At 41.2% G+C, this 18,742-nt stretch overlaps 1 protein-coding gene across 1 annotated transcript in view; it reads right to left on the bottom strand.

Moving 5' to 3' along the window:
* Window positions 1-18,742, bottom strand: part of GNA14 (guanine nucleotide binding protein (G protein), alpha 14) — a 276,644-nt gene that overhangs the window by 211,385 nt on the left and 46,517 nt on the right. The gene's annotated exons all lie outside the window — the stretch shown is intronic.

Consider the following 18,742-nt stretch of genomic DNA (forward strand, 5'->3'; position numbering starts at 1 on the left):
CTAACCTCAGGATCAGCAGTTCGAAACAAACAGCTGTTCTGCAGGAGAAAGATGAGGCTTTCTGCTCCTGTAAAGATTTACAGCCTCTATGAATCAAAAACGACTCCATGGTACTTAACAACAAAAAATATGACTTATATATTGATTACATGAACATAGCTATTTGTCTAGTTAAAACTGGAAGTGTTCCATAAATTCTAGGACATAACACATTTATTTCAGCTTATTTCAGGAAGCTGAATGGGATTGAGTAAGTAGATCCATCCCTAGCAGCCCCTCTGACTTAAATTTCTATCTTTCTAAAAGGGTTCTTTTCACAAAACTTGCATCCAGCAGATGGAACAAGTGAAGAGATCTGTGTGTGTGTGTAGATTTAAATATTGGCAATGCTGAAATTTTTTTCAATGAAAATTAAGCTAAATGTTAAGTTGTTAGCAATACAGTGCTGATCTTACAGAGCCACACAAGAAATAAAACAAACCCCACACGGTAGAAGAAAGATGAGGCAGTTTGTTTCCATCGGTTTCAACCTTGGAAACCCTGTGGAGCAACTCTATACTGTGCTAAGAATCGGAACCAACTTGGTGGCAGTGGTTTTGGTTTTTATTTTTTTATAAAATAGTTCAGAGCAACACAGTGAGCACGCTGTTTGTATTTGTGGAATGAAAGAGTTGACAGTTTTGTCTGGGGACATAGCAGGATATCCTGGGACTGAGGTGACCTCTGCTTCAGATTCAGGTGTGGACAGTGGTGGTGGTGGTGGTAGGTATGTGCCGTGGAGTTGGTTCTGACTCATAGCGACCCTGTACAGGGTTTCTGAGGCTGTAAATCTTTACGGGAGCAGAAAGCCTCATCTTTCTACCGCAGAACAGCTGGTAGTTTCGAACTGCTGACCTTGCAGTACGCAGCCCGATTCATAACCACTACACTACCAGACAGAGCTCCATGTGAACAGTAGGGGAGGACATCACTTGAATGGTGCTGTACTTAACTATTATGCTGCATGTGCTTAACTATGGCTTGAGCTTGAACTTCTACATAGAATACATTTTCATGTTTCTTGACTACTCAATGTAATCTTATCTGCAATTGTCTAAATCCTTGGATTAAATGCTTTTATTGAACTTCCCATGTCTTCCCATTCTTTTATTCATTCAGACCTCAGACACTTATTAAGCATCTACTTGCCTAGCTTCCCTGTTCCTGGGGTATGTACTGGGCCAAATATATAATTCCTACAGTTTCTTCTAGTCATTCTCCCATTACAGTTAGGAAATCCCCATATCCTCCTTACTAATTCCATGCCGTCCATTCATTTGAAATACAGTGGCAAATGATACAAAGCATGTGATCAGTTTAGGTTTGTTGATAGCACGGGCAGACATTTGGCTAACACAGGCAACTCTGAGAATGAAGGAGAAGTTGAACAAACAAGTGTGGAAAAGATACTCTGAGATTCTGGGTTGCTGTTAGATGCTGTGGAGGCATTTCTGATTCGTGGCAAGAAAAGAACTGCTCCCTAGGGTTTTCAAGGTTGTGACCTTTTGGAAGCAGATTGCCAGACATGTCTCCTGAGGCACCTCTGGGTGAGTTTGAACCACCAGCCTTCTAGCTAGCAGAAGAGTGCTTAACTGTTTGTACCACCTAGGACGTCCATGGTAGGAATTAATGTGACATTTCCTTTAAGGTGTGTCTGTTCCAACTGTTTTCAGTTTGCGTTCTCGTATTCCTGATATAAGAGGATGAGAGCTTGATCCGCAAAAGTTCTGGCTGCCTTGATTGTTAGTGCCACTAACACTACATGTGAAATTAATAGCAGTGGTAGTACCAGGAGAAGGGCAATGGATGCTGGGAAGGCAAAAACAACAGAGCTCCTCTATAAGTAGACAAAGAAGATAAAACTGCAGAAAAACAAATTAAATCCAATTAGATAAAATGTAAAGAACTCTCGCAGTGTACGAGACAAATCTGAACTACTGAAATGAGGAAGACATAGCAGAGGGCGTGCACTGAGGAAAAGATGTAGGGGGTTTAGTGGATAGACAACAAAGGCTACATTAACAGAAGCATCCTATCTGGGATTAGGACTCCTGGTGTGGTACAGTAGGATCAGCATGGGACTGGGAACCACAAGGTTGGCAGTTCAAATCCATCAGCCGTTCCTTGGAAACCTTATACAGGGTCGCTAAGAGTCAGAATCAACTCGATGGCAGTTAACAACAACAACTTCTGGGACAAATCCTTAACACTACCATCGAGTCAATTCCAACTCATAGTAACCCTGTAGAGGGTTTCCAAGGCTGTAAATCTTGACAGGAACTGTTACTGTTACTGTTACTGTTAAGTGCCATCGAGTCTGTACCGACCCATAGCGACCTTATGCACAGCAGAACGAAACACTGTCCGATCCTGGGCCAACCTCACTACTGTTGCCACACTTGAGTCCATCGATGCTGCCACTTGGCCAAGCCATCTTGTTGGGGGTCTTCCTCTTTTTCTCTGACCCTCCACCTGACAGGAACAGAAAGCCTCATTTTCTCCCTCAGAGTGGTGAGCTGGTGGGTCTGAACTGCCAATTTTGTGGTTCGCAGACCAATGCTTATTGTGTAGCGTTACCAGGGCTCAAAGAAGGTGAGAATCCTATTCTCTTCTGTACTGGTCAGACCACACTTTGGGTAAGGAATTCTGTTTTATGGGCGCTCTGGTAGCGTAGTGGCTACGAATCGGGCTGCGAACCGCAAGGTCAGCAGTTCGAAACTACCAGCTGTTCCGCGGGAGAAAGATGAGACTTTCTGCTCCCGTAAAGATTTACAGCCTCAGAAACCCTGTACAGGGTCGCTATGAGTTGGAACCAACTCCACGGTACATAACAACAACAACAACAACACTGAGAGGCAACTAGTCCAAACTAGAGCTTGTTTAGAGATGAAAGACCAAGAAGCTGGACTCAAACAATTGGAGGGAATGTGATGTTTAGCTGAAGAATGGTCTGGGCAAGAGGAGGTAGTCTGTGATGTTGTTGTTAAGTGCTGTTGAGTCGGTTCCGACCCATAGCGACCCTCTAGACGGTTTCCAAAGAGTGACTGGTGAGCTAGAACCACCAACCTTGCAGTTCAAACAAACTTTGCAGTCTAGCACATTAACCCACAGCGCCACATCAGGACTCCAAAACAACACGTCTGTGATAAACATCCTCAAAATGGGGAGGATTAAGACCACAGTCTCAATGGTGGTACTGACAAGTGCCACCAAGTCAGTTCCAACTCATAAGGATCCTTTATAGGATTTCCATGGCTAAGCAGAAAAGCCTCACCTTTTTCCCTCGAAGCAACCGGTAGATTTGAACTATTAACCCTGTGGTTAGCAACCCAACTCATAATCCACTATGCTACCAGGGCTCCTTACAATCTCAGTGGTTTATTAAAATCAGAGTTTAGTTCTCATGCACATCATAATCCAAGTGGTGTGTGGTGGCAGCTGGGTTTGGTTTCTTGGATCACTCTCATTTAGATCTTTGCTTCAGTATTCAAGCAAAGGGAAATGGGAAAGAGTGAGGTTCTGTCAGGGAGAGAGTTTTATGGGTCTGGTTTTGCCCCTCACTTCAATTCACAGGCTAAGGGCAAAAGTTCATTTACATGGCCACACCCATATCCATGAAAGCTGGGAAATGTAGTCTTGTTGCTCAAAAAACACAAAACATTAGCAAGCACATGTTTTTCCCCATGATGGTACCACAACTCTTGGGAATTGAGATCGAACCAGTGAGTTCAAACTTCCGACTTTGTGGTTCAAGCCAACCTTGTGGTCCAGTGCTTTATCCCACAGCACCACACTCCCAATAAGTCGGAACCAACTTGATAGCACTTAACAAAAACAACATTGCTTGCTAACCCAGCTGGCCTTCTGAGCAAATAACAATTAAAGGGACACTGACTTTTTGGTAGGCCAGGCCACTTCATTTCCCTGAGCGTCTTGAGGGTAAAGTTATTTGACTGTGTCTGCCTTAAGCAAATTCTTAGTATTGTGAATTCATTTGACTTTGACCTAGAAATTTTATTCATGCAAAATGGAGTGAGCTAGTTTTTTATTAGGAAGCCAGGGTTCCTGGAAGAGCAAAGAACTCTCTTTGTTCAATACATCATCTTGGAGTTCAAGCATCACTTATATCTCATTCTCAGGGGCTATTGCATGAGTCATCCGTCTTTATAGGTACATGTTTGTTGAAATGGGAGGGGGGTGTTTACTTGTTCAGGGTGGAGAAAGCACTGAGGGGAGCTGAATATTGCCCTTGCCCTCTCTCCTCAGGTTATATTACCTTTACTGAGTACATACTTACTAAACCATTGGTTACAGAAAGCAACACTGAGAGTCAATCACCTACAAAGATACTGTCTCTTGGGTGGCCAGCGTTTGATTGAATTAAGTGTGGCCATCCTGCATTACTTGACTTCTTCACATCATGCTCTGAAAGCTACGGCTTTTGTTAAATAAGAGTAACAGCAATGATCGTTCCTACAAAAAAAAAAAAAAAAAAAAAAGATAAGGAAACCAATATTAAGCATAAGAGTTTTTCTTCTCGGAGTGGATACTGAAAATCAATCTCAGTTTTGAACTTTGCAAAATTCCCCATCATTTATCTAACTTTTTGTCATTTCTACCTATTCTATGGAGTCCTGGCATTATGCTGTAAGATAAGCACTGGACCACAGGATCAGTTTGAACTGCAAGATTGGCGATTCAAACTCACCAGCCGCTTCGTATAAACCCTAAACAGGATTGCTATGAGATGGACCAACTCAACAGCACTTAACAACAACAACCTATGTGATAAAGTTTCTAGGCTCAGGCTTTTTGCTGAAGAAAACAGGTGTGCTGACATTATTGAGGGACCTCAGATAAGATTCACAACAAAACCAAGGTGACCTAAAGACATATGTGTTAGTACAATTTGACATTTTATTTATGTAATAGAACTGTAGTTCCTCTTCATGTCTCACCTGAGGAAATCTCATGGTGGGGTTATCAGATGTATCACATTTTCCATGAATGTTCTGCTGTCTTGTTTTTTTTTTTCCCATTCATCCACAAGTATACTCACAGTTGTCCAACTATGTGAAGTTTCTGCTTCATAATGTTGCTGTCATTGTTTCATGCCATCTAGTCAGTTCTGACTCATAACAACCCTGTACACAACAGAAGGAAACCCTGCCCAGTTCTGAACCATCCTCATAATTGTTCCCATGTTTGAACCCACTGTTGCAGCCACTACGTCAATCCACCTCATTGAAGATCTTCCTCTTTTTCACTGATCCTTTACTAAGCAAGCATGATGTTCTTCTCGGAGCTCTGATCCCCCCAAATAACATGTCAAAAGTACATGACATGAAATCTCATCATTTCTTCTTCTAAGGAGCATTCCAGCTGTGTCTCTACAAACATAGATTAGTTCATTCTTCTGGCACTCCATCTATATTTAATACTCTTCATCACCAACATAAATCAGTGGCATCTAATCTTCTTCGGCAGTCATTATTCATTGTCCAACTTTCACATGAGTATGAGGGGAATGAAAATACCTTGGTTTGGGTCAGGGTCTTCAAAGTGACATCTTTGTTTAAAACACTAAAGAGATCTTTTGCTGCAAATTTATCCAATGCAATAGAGACAATGATTTCCTGTCATCCCACAACTCATGTGGTCTCTAGTCATTAGCATTTCATATGTCAAATCGATTTTCGAGATGGTTTCTAAAATCAGGTAGGTACTACTCAAGGTTGTATTTTGGTTCTCATGGACTTTTACATTTTTCTTCAGCTCCAACTTGAACTTGAATATGACCAGTAACTACTTTCTCTTCTCAATCAGCCCTTTGAAATCTGTTCAGCTCCTTTATTTTATCATTTCTTCGATATGCTTTAACTACTCTACATTCCAGAGCAAGTAAGTCTTTTATAACATGCATTTTCTTTTTTCACTGTCTTTTTAATGACTTTTAACTTTCTTCATGTTTGGTGTCCTTGATGTCATCCCACAACTCATCTGGTCTTTGGTCATTAGTGTTCAATGCATCAAATATATTCTTGAACCACAGGACCATCAGGAGAGAAGAGCACAAGCTGAAAGTGGGACCCAATCCAGAGAAGTAACAACACTAGAGATGAAGGCAGAGATGAGGACATGGAGAGATAGGGCAACCAAGGACTCCAGACTCATGGAAAGGGAAAGGCTGTGTGCTGGCAGCCAGGAGGCAGACTTACAGAATGTGCCCTTTGGTTGCATAAATGATTATATATTCCTGAGGGGTTTTGTGTACAATCCAAAAAAAAAAAAAAAAAAGAGGGAATAGAAGCAAATACTGTTGAATGATGATGCACAGAAGGGATTGTAATCACTGCAATGAAATGAAATCTGATAGGATGAGTGTAAAACCAATGTTCTCCCATGTAAATTATCACTCAATTCACAATAAAAACTAAAAAATACATATACATATATATTCTTGAGATGGTTTCTAAGTTCAGATGGGATATACTCGCGGTTGTACGTTGGTTCTTGGGGTTTTGTTTTAATTTTCTTCACTTTCAACCTGAACTTGCATATGAGCTACAGTCTATTCTATAGATGGTCTATTCTACAGTCAGCCCCTGACCTTTGTTTTGCTTGATGATATGGAGCTTCTCCATTATTTGTTTCCATAGGTGTAGTTATTTGATTTCTGTATATTCCATCTGGTGAGGTCCAGGTGTATAGTTCCCACTTATGTTAATGAAAAAAAGTATTTACAATGAATGTGCCATTCTTGCAAAGTTCTAATATGTAATATCCTACATGATTTCAATCAGAAAAAAAATTCCAATTGCTGGTCCTTCTTTGTTTCCAATTGTCACATTCTAATATATTCCACCTGAATTTAGAGATCATCTGAAGAACAGATTTGATACATTAGACACTAAAGACCAAAGACCAGAAAAGCTGTGGAATGACATCAAGAACATCATAAAGGAATAAAGCAAAAAAAAAAAAAATCATTAAAAAGATAAGAAAGAAGGAAAAGATCAAAATGGATATCAGAAGGGACACTGAAACTTGCTCTCCAGTGTAGAGATGCTAAAGCAAATGGAAGAAATAAGGAGGTATAAGAGCTGAACAGAAAATTTCAAAGGTACTTCAAGAAGATAGAGTCAAATATCACAACAAAATGTGCAAAGATCTGGAGTAGAAAACCAAAAGGAAAGAACATGCTCAGCATTTATCAAGCTGGGGGAACTGAAGAAAAAATTCAAGACTTGACTTTTGTTACTGAAGAATTCTCTGGGCAAATTATTGAATGATGCAGAAAGCATCAAAAGAAGATTGGAAGGAATACACAGAGTCACTGTGCCAAAAGGAAATGGTTGATATTCAACTGTTTCATGAGGTAGCATATGATCAAGAACCAATGATACTGAAGGAAGAAGTCCAAGGTGCATTTAAGGAATTGGCAGAGAACAAGGCACCAGGAATTAATGCAATACAAATAGAAACCTACTGTTATTACTCTATCATTGTACTTCAATACAGATCTTGAAATGCACTTTTAAATGATTAATGTGACGCCATTCCTCTTCAATTTATCATTCCCAACACAGTGGACCATATGAATGTCTGATTCAAAATGATCAATACCTGTGGAGTTGATTCAAACTCAGCCACCTACATGGAGTGTGGATCTTAAATGAGGTAAACCAATTAACATCAAGTCAACTCTCACTCACGGCGACCTCTGTGTGTCCAGAGCAGATAGGCCTGGTAGGACTTTCAATGGTTGTTGGTTGTGTTTTTTGGAAGTAAACTGCCAGGCCTTTATTGTGGGTATACTCTGGTGGTGGTTGGCCGTAGAGTCAGTTCTGACCTGCACTGGGTTTCTGAAGCTGTAAATCTTTACGGGAGCAGAAAGCCTCCTCTTTCTCCTGCAGAACTGCTGGTACTTTCAAACTGCTGAACTTGAGATTAGCAGCCCAATTCGTAACCACTAAAATACCAGAGATGAACTCAAGCTATCAACCTTTGAATTTGCAGCTGGGTGTGTTAACCATTTGTACTACCCTGAACTCCGGATGTGGATCTCAGACCTTATCTTACTCACTTCTCCACAGGAAAATCAGAAAGCCAAGCATAAAAATGAGGACAATGACAGCATGCACACATGTATACAGTCTTAAATATGTTAAATTTACTACTGCCACAGGTCAAAAGCATAGATAAAATGCCAGGTCTGGCTTTGAGGCCAGAGATTATTTCCTTGGAATAAGGAAATGCAGGTCACAACCTTGAAAGATCAGCAAACTTTTAGTCATTCATGAGAGATGGTGGGTGACAATATTACTGTGCTCTGAGGGATGGACTGTCCTTGAGGAAGGCAGATAGACAGCACCTTCAGGAAAACCGTTCTACCCCTCCCACAAGTCAATGTCTTCTCTTCTACATCAGCAGCTTCCTTAACAGTAAGTCCTCCTGGTTAAACTGATACTCTTTGCTCTAGGATCTTTGAAACCTATGTAAAGTTATAGGAAGCTACAGTTACTAGATTAAAAAGAACAATAAACAAATTTCTCTCCTTTTTTATCTTTATACACCACACACGCTTTAGAAATCACATGTCCCAGCAATCAAATCCTGGTCTCTCCCTTTCTAGATGTATGACCTTGGGTAACTCACCAAAGTAAGTGCTATAGGATCAGCACTGTGCTGTTCAAACCCACCAGCCACTCCTCAGAAACCCTATACAAGGTCGCTGTGGGTCAGAACAGACTCGACAGCAATTAATAACAATGAAATGAGGATAATTATTACCTTCCAGTTTGTTAGGGTGAGATGATTCCATTCATGTAAAACATGCAGTACACTGGTATGTTAATACAGTAGCACAGAGTCCCCTATCTTTGGTCTAATGCCTTGTTTACAATTGTCTAGATCATTCTGCAAGGTCAGCAGTTTGAAACTACCAGCTGTCCCGCAGAAGAAAGATGAGGCTTTTTGTTCCCATAAAGATTTACAGCCTCGGAAACCCTGTACAGGGTCGCTATGAGTCGGAACCGACTTCACGGCACGTAACCACCACCACCAGATTATTATGACATCTGGTAAAACCAATCCCTTGCTCAAAATCCTTTAATGGCTCCCAATTAAGGTTTACTCTTCCTAATCTATCATCCACAAGGAGCTCTGGTAGCATAGTGGTTACGAATCGGGCTGCGAACCTTAAGGTCAGCGGTTTGAAACTACCAGCTGCTCCGCGGTAGAAAGATCAGGCTTTCTACTCCCATAAAGATTTACACCCTCGGAAACCCTGTACAGGGTCGCTATGGGTCGAAACCGACTTGACGGCACTTAACAACACTTAACAACAACAACAATCTATCATCCACAGTCCTCTGACCTGCTATCCAAATATAGTGCCTCTAAGGCACTCAACCTTCCAATTTTAGGGGAAACATTTAGGTTTCCCGTTCATGCCCAGCACTTTCCTCTCTCAGTCTATTTGAAAACAGGATGCTTGAGCCCAGTGTCTATTATTTAAATTAGAGGTTGTAAACTAGTAACTGTGTATGTGTGCATGCTTACCTTTATGAGACCTTAGCTTGTATTTATTTTATTCTGACTCAGTGACCCTTGGGAGATTTCACCTAAGGGGATTTTGTGAAATATGAGGGGGCTTCAAAAATTTCATGGGAAAATGGAATGAAAAGATAATAGAGTTCTTCAATGAACTTTCTGAAGCACCTAAGATCTGGCCACTTTGGGCCTACATGGCCAATTGGCAACAATTGTATTGACCTGAGTTGAGGAGAGACAAGCCTTCTCCAGTTTACCCCAGTCTTCACCACTCCCTAGAGTCTTACACCAGCCTGATTTACTCATTAGGTTACCTGCTGGACCCTCTAAAGACATGTGAACTTGGCACTGCTGATAAATCTTGCCATCCTAATTTCAGATATAAACACTTGCATAAATTCTTCCTTGAATCTCCTCTATTAGAAATATTTTTTCTTTCTCTTTTTTAGCACCCATATTGTGTTTAATGCTGTATTGGTTGCTGATATCCTTATAACATATTAATTCATGTTCTTGCTTTATTGCCCCTCCTAAACTACAAATCCCTTGAGACAGAATCCATAACTGGACTGTGTCTGGCTTAGTATCAGATGCAAGTAGGCGTTTGATTAATAATTTCATCTTAACAAAAACCAGGTATCTAATGATGGGAATCCATCATGGGCACCACCACACTGTCCATCTGTCATACTGTGATGACGTGCATATTGTTACAACACTGTCACTATGGCACTGCTATTTCCAGCCCCAGCAAGGTCATCCTCAAGGACAGGTTTCAGTGGAGCTTCCAGATTAAGAGAGACTAAGAAGAGAAGCCTTGTAATATACTTCCACAAAATCCGTCAATGGAAATCCTATGGATCACAACAGAACACTGTCTGATACAGTACAGGAAGATGAGCCCCATGGTGGCTCAAAACATGTAGCGACTGCAACAATGGACTCAAACATATCAACAATCATGAAGGTGGCACAGAACTGGACAACGTTTTGTTCTGTTGTTCATGGAGTCCCCATGAGTCAGAGCTGACTCAACAGAAACTAACCACTAACAATAATAGGAAAGTCAAGCTTTACTAAGTGTCATGGATGGAATTGTGTGTCCCCCCAGCCCCTGCCACATCCAAATATGTGTCAACTTGGCTGACCATGATCCTCAGAGTTTGGGCAGTTATGTAATGATCCACCAGGATGTGATGTGATTTGATAACCCAATCAACTGTAAGAGGTCTAAGGGTAGGATGCAACACCCTTAAACACATCACAGCCCTGATCTGATGTTTCCCTGTGGTGTGCTCTGCAACACCTTTCATCTTACAAGAAACAAAAGGAGAGAGAAGCCAGCAAAGACAGAGAAGATCTACTACCACCAAGAAGGAAGAGCTGGAAGCAGAGTACATTCTTTGGGCCCAAGTTCCTATGCTGCGAACCTCCTAGATCTCAGGGAAGATTGATGCTAAGATACATGAAGACCTCCAAGGAATGTCAGGCTACAAGGAGATGCTGAAAGGAGAAAAGGCCTTTCCTCCTAAACTGGGAACCAACAGAGAGTTTATAGCCTTCCCCTGGAGCTGGTATCATGGATTCAGACTTCTATCCTCCTACTAAAGTTTGAGAAAACACATTTCTGTTTGTGAAAACCATCCACTGGTGGTGTTTCTGTGAGAACAGCACTAGATAACTAAGACAGTGTTGTTTTTAAGTGCCATCGAGTCGGTTCCAACCGATAGAGACCCTGTATTAGGGTTTCCAAAGAGCAACTGGTGGATTTGAGCCACCAACCTTGTAGCTAGCAGTCCAATGCTTAAAGCACCACATCCGTAGGCTTGTAGATTTTTCTTCCTGGGCTTGGCTGTTTCAATGATCAACTCCTCTTCCTAGAAATGAGGGTGAAGGGAAAGAAGGAAGAACCACTGAGGAGAGAGTCACATAGATAGGCTTGGTGTCCAATTTCAAATTTTGTCCTAGGTTCAATTGCCGGGAAGAGTTTCTTAAAAACTTTAATGACAGATATGCTATAGTTGCTCTGTGCATTGTCACAGGCATTATTCTATGAGAATTACACACACACACAAAAAAAATGAGGTAAGCAAAGCAATGTTGCTACCCCTGATTACAGAGGTGGAATCTGACACTGTACTTTGCATGAACACATGCTCTCTTTACAGAGTATTTTTCTGACTTTTGAAAGTTGAAATGAATACAAAGGCCTCCCTGGCAGAACAGTGAGCTTCAAGGTCATGTGTGGATAGCAAGATCTGAACTCTGATCTCTGAAATGTCATAACAAACCCTGCAAACAATCACCATCACTCTACATACTCCCCCCTTTCAACTGTGCTTGTCAACAACTCATTGGCAAATCAGCGAAAGGATGAAATCCAAGGACAAATGTGTCCATGCCATTCAAGGCTTACTTTAAAGTTTGTTGTTTTTTATTGTGTTATTGTTCGCTTTTCTTCTCACCTAGTGAGCAAATGGGATCTGAGGATGCCAAAGCCACCTTTTATTGTACCACTGTTCACAGTTCAGAAAGTACTTCATAAAGCCACATCCTTTTAGCCTGACACATCAGAATCTTAAAATACCCACTCACAAGTCAATCTTTACTTGCAGCATTCTCCGTAGCAGAGGAGTGGGAATTCTGTGTATGTAGGGGATAGGTAGGCATAGAGTAGAGGACTTACATCATTCCGCAGACTAAATAAACTGGAAATAGTTGCAGAGATAATGAAAAAATTCAATAGTGACATATTTAGAGCAAGAGACTCAAAGTCTCTGAGAATAAGGCCTGGATGTTCAGACTGGGGCAGGCCCATTCTTTGATTCTCCTTGCTATTGTTAGCTCACACACAATGGAATAAAATCCTGCCCAGTGCTGCACTAGTTCCATCATTGGTTACAGATTGGGCCACTGTAGCCCATAGGATTTCGCTGGCTGATTTTCTGTAGCAGAGTACCAGCCTTTCTTCCTCATCCATCTGAGCTCATGACGGCTGCACTAAATCCTGGTCAGCATCATGGCAACACCAAAGCCTTTACTGATACACAGATGACTGCACGTGAAGAGCATTGGCTGGGAATTGAACCCAAGCCTCCTGATGGATGGGGGAAATTCTACCACGGAGCCGCCACTGTCTCCTTCTTGAGTCATGGTTCTTCCAGATAGCAGATCTTCTTGTAGACCTTGCAAAGGTGAATTATTTAATATGTCTCTTCTTGCCATAGTCTTTTTAACTCTTAGCAAACGACTCTTTTCCTGAGTAAGAAAAGGTGGGAGAAAATGCTGATAGGATCCTCTGAATCAGCTATTAACAGTTAATCATGCTAATAAAAACTTGGAATTTTAACATAACATGAGCTGTCTCAGAGGCAGGAAGGAGGAGCTTACTACCATCAAGGAAGAAGACTCAGGAGTACAGAACATACTTTGAACCTCAAGAATCCTGTGCATTAGACTCCTCAACCCAGGGAAAGAAAGCTATGACATCAGAGTAATGGCAGAGCAGCAGGGGTGACAGCAGCAGAACCAAGAGCTTGAGCACAAGATAGAATGACAACTGGAGCAAACTGAGCTGAGTGACATTGAACAGGAGGCTTGTTTGCAGAGTGGAATGCCTCCAGGCAATTAATTGGGGGAGCCAGATGGTGTGGAGCTGTGGGTCAATGCGCTGGACTGCAAGGTCAGTTTGAACCACAAGGTTGGCAGTTCAAGCTCACCAGTTGCTCCTTGGAAACCCTATACAGAGTCACTATGAGTCGGAACCAACTCAAAGACACTTACTAACAACAACAACAAAGTCTGCTGACCCACAGACATGGAACTGAGTGCCTTCAGTGGTGTGCGCTGAAAGTCCTAAAAGAGCTTTGTAAGACTTTCCGGACAGATAGGGGCCTGCCTGTTGGCATGGCTGAGAAGAGGCTGTCCTGACTGGAGGAACTGTGCCCTGAGCATTTTCTGATTCTGCATAGTAACCTGTTCACTTCCTTAATACACCCCATAACTGTGAGTATGTGAGTTTTAGGCATTGCAATGAATTCTTATACCCAGCATGAGTAGAAAGTACTGTGGGAAGTACTCTCCCTTTCCTCTAGTCAGAAATTCTTGAATTATAAATGCTGTCTGTGATAAAATAATATCCATATGCCTACAAGGAAGACAAGTTAATATAGCCATTATTCAAATCTAAGCCCCAATCACTAAAGTTAGTGATGATGAAATGGAAGAAATCTACCAACATCTTCAGTCTGAAATTAATCAACCATGCAATTCAGATGTATAGATAATTACTGGTGATTGGAATGCAAAGGTTGGAAACAAAGATGAAGGATTAGTAGTTGGAAAACATGGCCTTGGTGATACAAAGGATGCTGGAGATCACATGATAGAATTTTACAACACCAATGACTTCTTCATTACAAATTTCTTTTTTAAGCAACACATGGACTTCACTAGATGGAATACAGAGAAATAAAACTGACTACATCTGTGGAAAGCGATGGTGGAAAAGCTTAAAAGTATCAGCTAAAACAAGGTCAGAGGCAGACTACAGAACAGACCATCAATTGCTCATATGTAAATTCAGGCTGAAGCTAAAGAAAATTAAAACAAGTCCATGAGAGCCAAAATATAACCTTGAACATATCCCACCTGAATTTAGAGATCATCTGAAGAACAGATTTGATGAATTAGACACTAAAGACTGAAGATCAGAAGAATTGTAGGATGACCACAAGAACATCATACAGAAAGGAAAGCACAAGGTCATTAAGAAGACAAGACAGAGGGAAATGACCAAAATGGGTGTCAGATGAGACTCTGAAACTTGCTCTCCAGCACAGGAATGCTAAAGCAAATGGAAGAAATGAGGAGTTAAAAAAGCTGAACAAATTTCAAAGGCAGCTCGAGAAGACAAAGTCTTCTCAAACCTTGAGTTAGAAAACTAAAAGGGAAGAACATGCTCAGCATTTCTCAAACTGTAAGAACTGAAGAAAATTCAAACTTTAACTTGATGTTAAATGTTCAACCATTTCAAGAGGTAGCATATGATCAAGAGCCAACGGCACTGAAGGAAGAAGACCAAGGTGCACTGAAGGCACTGGCAAAGAAAAAGGTGCTGGGAATTGATGGAATACAAACAGAAATCTTCCAACAAACTGATGTGGCACTGGAGACACTCAGTCATTAATGCCAAGAAATTTGGAAGTCAGCTACCTGGCAACTGATTGGAAGAGATCCATATTTGTGCCCATTCAAATATGCGGAGATCATCTAACAGTATCATTAATATCCCATGCAAGTAAAATTTTTCTAAAGATAATTCAAAAATGGTTACAACCGTACACTGCCAGGGAACTACCAGAGGTTCACGCCAGAGTCAGACATGGGATATCATTGCTGATGTCACATGGAGCTTGGCTGAAAGCAGAGAATTCCAGAAAGACGTTTACCTATGTTTTATTGATTATGCAAAGACTTTCGACTGTGTAGATAATGACAAACTATGGATAACATTACGAAAAATGGGTATTCCAGAACACTTCATTGTGCTCATGAGGAATCTCTACATAGCACAAGAGGCAACAAGACACTACTGAATGGTTTAAAATCAGGAAAGGGTTGTATTCTCTCACCATACTTGCTCAGTCTGTATGCGGAGAAAATAATCTGAGAAACGGGATTATATGCAGAAGGCAGTATCACTATTGGTGGAAGCGTCGTTAACAACCTATGATAAGCAGATGATACAAGTTTGCTTACTGGAAGTGAAGAGGGCTTAAAATACTTAACTGAGGAAGACTTCATTTTTCTGGGATCTACTATTAACACTCATGGAAGCAGAAGTCAAGAAATCAAACATTGTATTGCAGTATGTAAATGTGCTACACATGAAATCTTTTAAAGTATTCAAGAGCAAAGATCATACTTTGAGGACTAAGATTCACCCGACACAAGCCATAGTATTTTCAATAGTCTCATATGCATAAGAAAGTTGGAGAAGGAATAAGGAAGACTGTAGAATTGATGCATTTGAGTTTTTTGAGTTATGGTGTTGGAAAAGGATGTTAAAAGAACCATGGACTGTAAGAACAAACAAATCTGTGTTGAAACTACAGTCAGATGTTCTTTAGGAGGCAGAATGGTGATATTTTGTCTCTCATACTTTGGACATGTTATCTATCAGGAAACACCAATAGTTAGAGAAGAACACTATACTTGGTAAACTAGAGGGTAAGCAGAAAAGAGTGATACCCTCACTCAACAAGATGGATTGACACCGTGGCTACAAAGGGCTCAAAAAATTCAAGGATCCTGAGGATTGGCAGTGTTTCATTCCATTATATATAAGGTCACTCTGACATAAAGTCAGAGCCAACATGCTACAACACCTGAGAAATGTATCCCTTGTCAAAGTTCATCAAGGTTTCCAGGATGCCAAATAAATAAATCACAGTTGGGGATATGCCTGCTCTATTCCAAATAAGTTATTGAGGACAGAGGACAACCAGTGCATTCTTGGTGATAAATGTTTTCCAAGCTTCTTTCCAGGTCTTTATTCATATTAATACTAATAATCACTTACCACGAGCCCTGATGTGGCACTGTAGGAAAAGCACTGAATTGGTAACTGCAAGGTCAGCAGTTCAAACCCATCAGCTGCTCTTGGAAGCTCTATCCACTGTCATTGTAAGTCAGAAATGACTCAATGACATACAAAACAACAAAATCAGTTACCATAGGGGTATTTGTGGCTCAGAGGTAGAAATCTCACCTTCCATGAGAGAAACCTAGGTTAGACTCCAGCCAACATACCTCTTGCATAGCCAGCACCTATGTGTCAATGAAAGTTTTGTGTTGCTATAATGCTGAACAAGGAGCTCTGGTAGTGTAGTGGTTATGAGTTGGGCTGCTAACCTCAAGGTAAACACTTCAAAACTACCAGCATTTCACAGGAGAAAGATGAGGTTTTCTGCTCCCGTAAAGATTTCAGCCTTGGAAACTCTATACAGGGGTCGCTATGAGTTGGAAACAACTCCACGACACACCACCACCACCATGATGCTAACAGATTTCAGTGGAGCTTCTCAACTAAGAGGACTGAGAAGAAATGTCTGGTGATCTACTTCTGAAAACCAGCCAATGAAAACTGTATAGATCACAACAGCCAAATAACCAACTGATCATGGGGCAGTGTTTATTTCCAATGTCATTGTGAGCCGAGGACCAAAATGATGGCAACTAAAAACAGTAACAGTATTTGCAGGTTTTCCATATACATTATGCTCAATGCAATAGATATACCCTACATCTTGCAAAAGAAGAAACCAGCAATTATTCAACTTCTTTAAGCCTAATTTCATAGGTAGCGATGGGAATCATTTTCAAAACTCTTACTTTAAAAAAAAAATGTTTTATTGCAAATTATATGATAGTTTACATGGGAGAACATTAGCTTTACATTCATCCTATTATATATCGTTTCATTGCCAAGGTTATAATCCCCTCCATGCATCATCAACCAACCAAAGAGTATACCCCGAAAGGCTGTCCCCTGGTCGTCAGCACACAGCTCCTCTTCCTCTTTGGGTCTAAAGTTCCCAGCCGCTCCATCTCTCCACTTCATTGTCTCTGCCTCCACCTCTGGCATCACTGCTTCTCTGGGTAGGGTCCAGCTCTCCACTCTTCTCCCTTGATGGTCCCAGGGACCTTAGCTCCTAGACTGCAAAGTCAATCACTCCCCTCCCTTTGCTACAAAACATCTACCTTTACATTTCCAACCCTCACAATCAGTCCTGGTAACAATTATTCACTGTTGTATCACAAGAGACCTATTCACATTTTCTTTCATCAGACTGGATACTACTCAGTGGAGATTCTACCTTCCTCCATGCCCTCTGAATCTAGGCTCGTTCTTGAAAACTTGTAAGCCAGTCACTTCTTACCTTTGTAGCACCCTCCCCCCATTTTGGGTAGCCAATGTTCAAGTGGCCCATCCTGTCTACTCTTATGTATGGAGGGGGTGGAAATGATCCTTGCTGTAAAGATATGTTCCCTCTTTTGAGCCACTGCATCCATAGGTGTAGGTCAAGTTCATCAAATTGTATCAGATTACTCTTTTTTTCCTCTTCTTTCATCTTCAAGTTGAGCTCTGATCATCCAGTCATTGAAGCCAGGTCAAGTGGGTATTATCTGCAAGTGTGGGTGTTCCTATGCATATGCCCTCTCTTCTTATCAGCTAGACATTTCGCTCTCCACTCTAGTCCTCTGTGGCTATGTCAATGACTCTGGGCCCAAGAGTCCCCAGGTCTTGCCATACTGCTGGCCAACCAGGTCTCCACCATGGTTCACAGGAGTCTATTGAACATTGTAGGGCTTAGCTTACAGTTTCTTTGCAGTTTTTCCCTTACTTCTCCTTATCTGACGAACGTGGTCACCAACCAGAGCATGTATTCCCATTGAGTCTTAGTCTTGGAAGGGGGTTTGCCCTGAGGGGACCCGACCATTTGCCTTGATGTCTCCTGGGCGAACAACTTGCTAGTTCTTGTAGTAATCAGTTGGACTGCCATTATTTTGTATTTTTCCTGTTGGTCTTTCTTTCACAAATTATCTTCTGTTCTTCTAGCCGCTCCAGGCCGGTCTGCTTGTCCTTTCAAGTGGAAATTTCCCACCTCAGAAGATTCTGGATGCAGTTCAGTATTCCACCTATGGTCTTATGTAATGCAGAGGCTCTGCTGGAATCCTCCTTCACTGGGCACGTTGTAGCCCCATTTTAGGTATTCCAATCAGTTATAGGCGGAAGATGGACCTACAAGCTTTCTATGGTGATATTTCTGGATATTCCTTTCTCTCCCCCTCAAGTGTCTGTTTTATAATGGTATGACAGGAAAACCAAGATTGAAAAGACAGCCAAGCATCTTAACATTATTTCCCCCTTAAAGCCCTTACTTTTGTCCCTGGGCTTAAGACCAATTTAAAATGGTTCAGTCATGACCAACAAATTGAAATTGGAACATATCTGAAATTTTTTAATTGGGGTGAAGCAGAAGAATAACCAGACTAGGAAAAACTATGAGTCAAAGTCCTGGAATGGGAGCCAAAGAACAAATGTGGTAAGTCCTTTGGGGAGCCTGAAGTAGGAGACTGGATT

The sequence above is a fragment of the Chrysochloris asiatica genome, unplaced genomic scaffold (assembly GCF_000296735.1).
Source record: "Chrysochloris asiatica unplaced genomic scaffold, ChrAsi1.0 scaffold00014, whole genome shotgun sequence".
NCBI lineage: Eukaryota > Metazoa > Chordata > Mammalia > Afrosoricida > Chrysochloridae > Chrysochloris > Chrysochloris asiatica.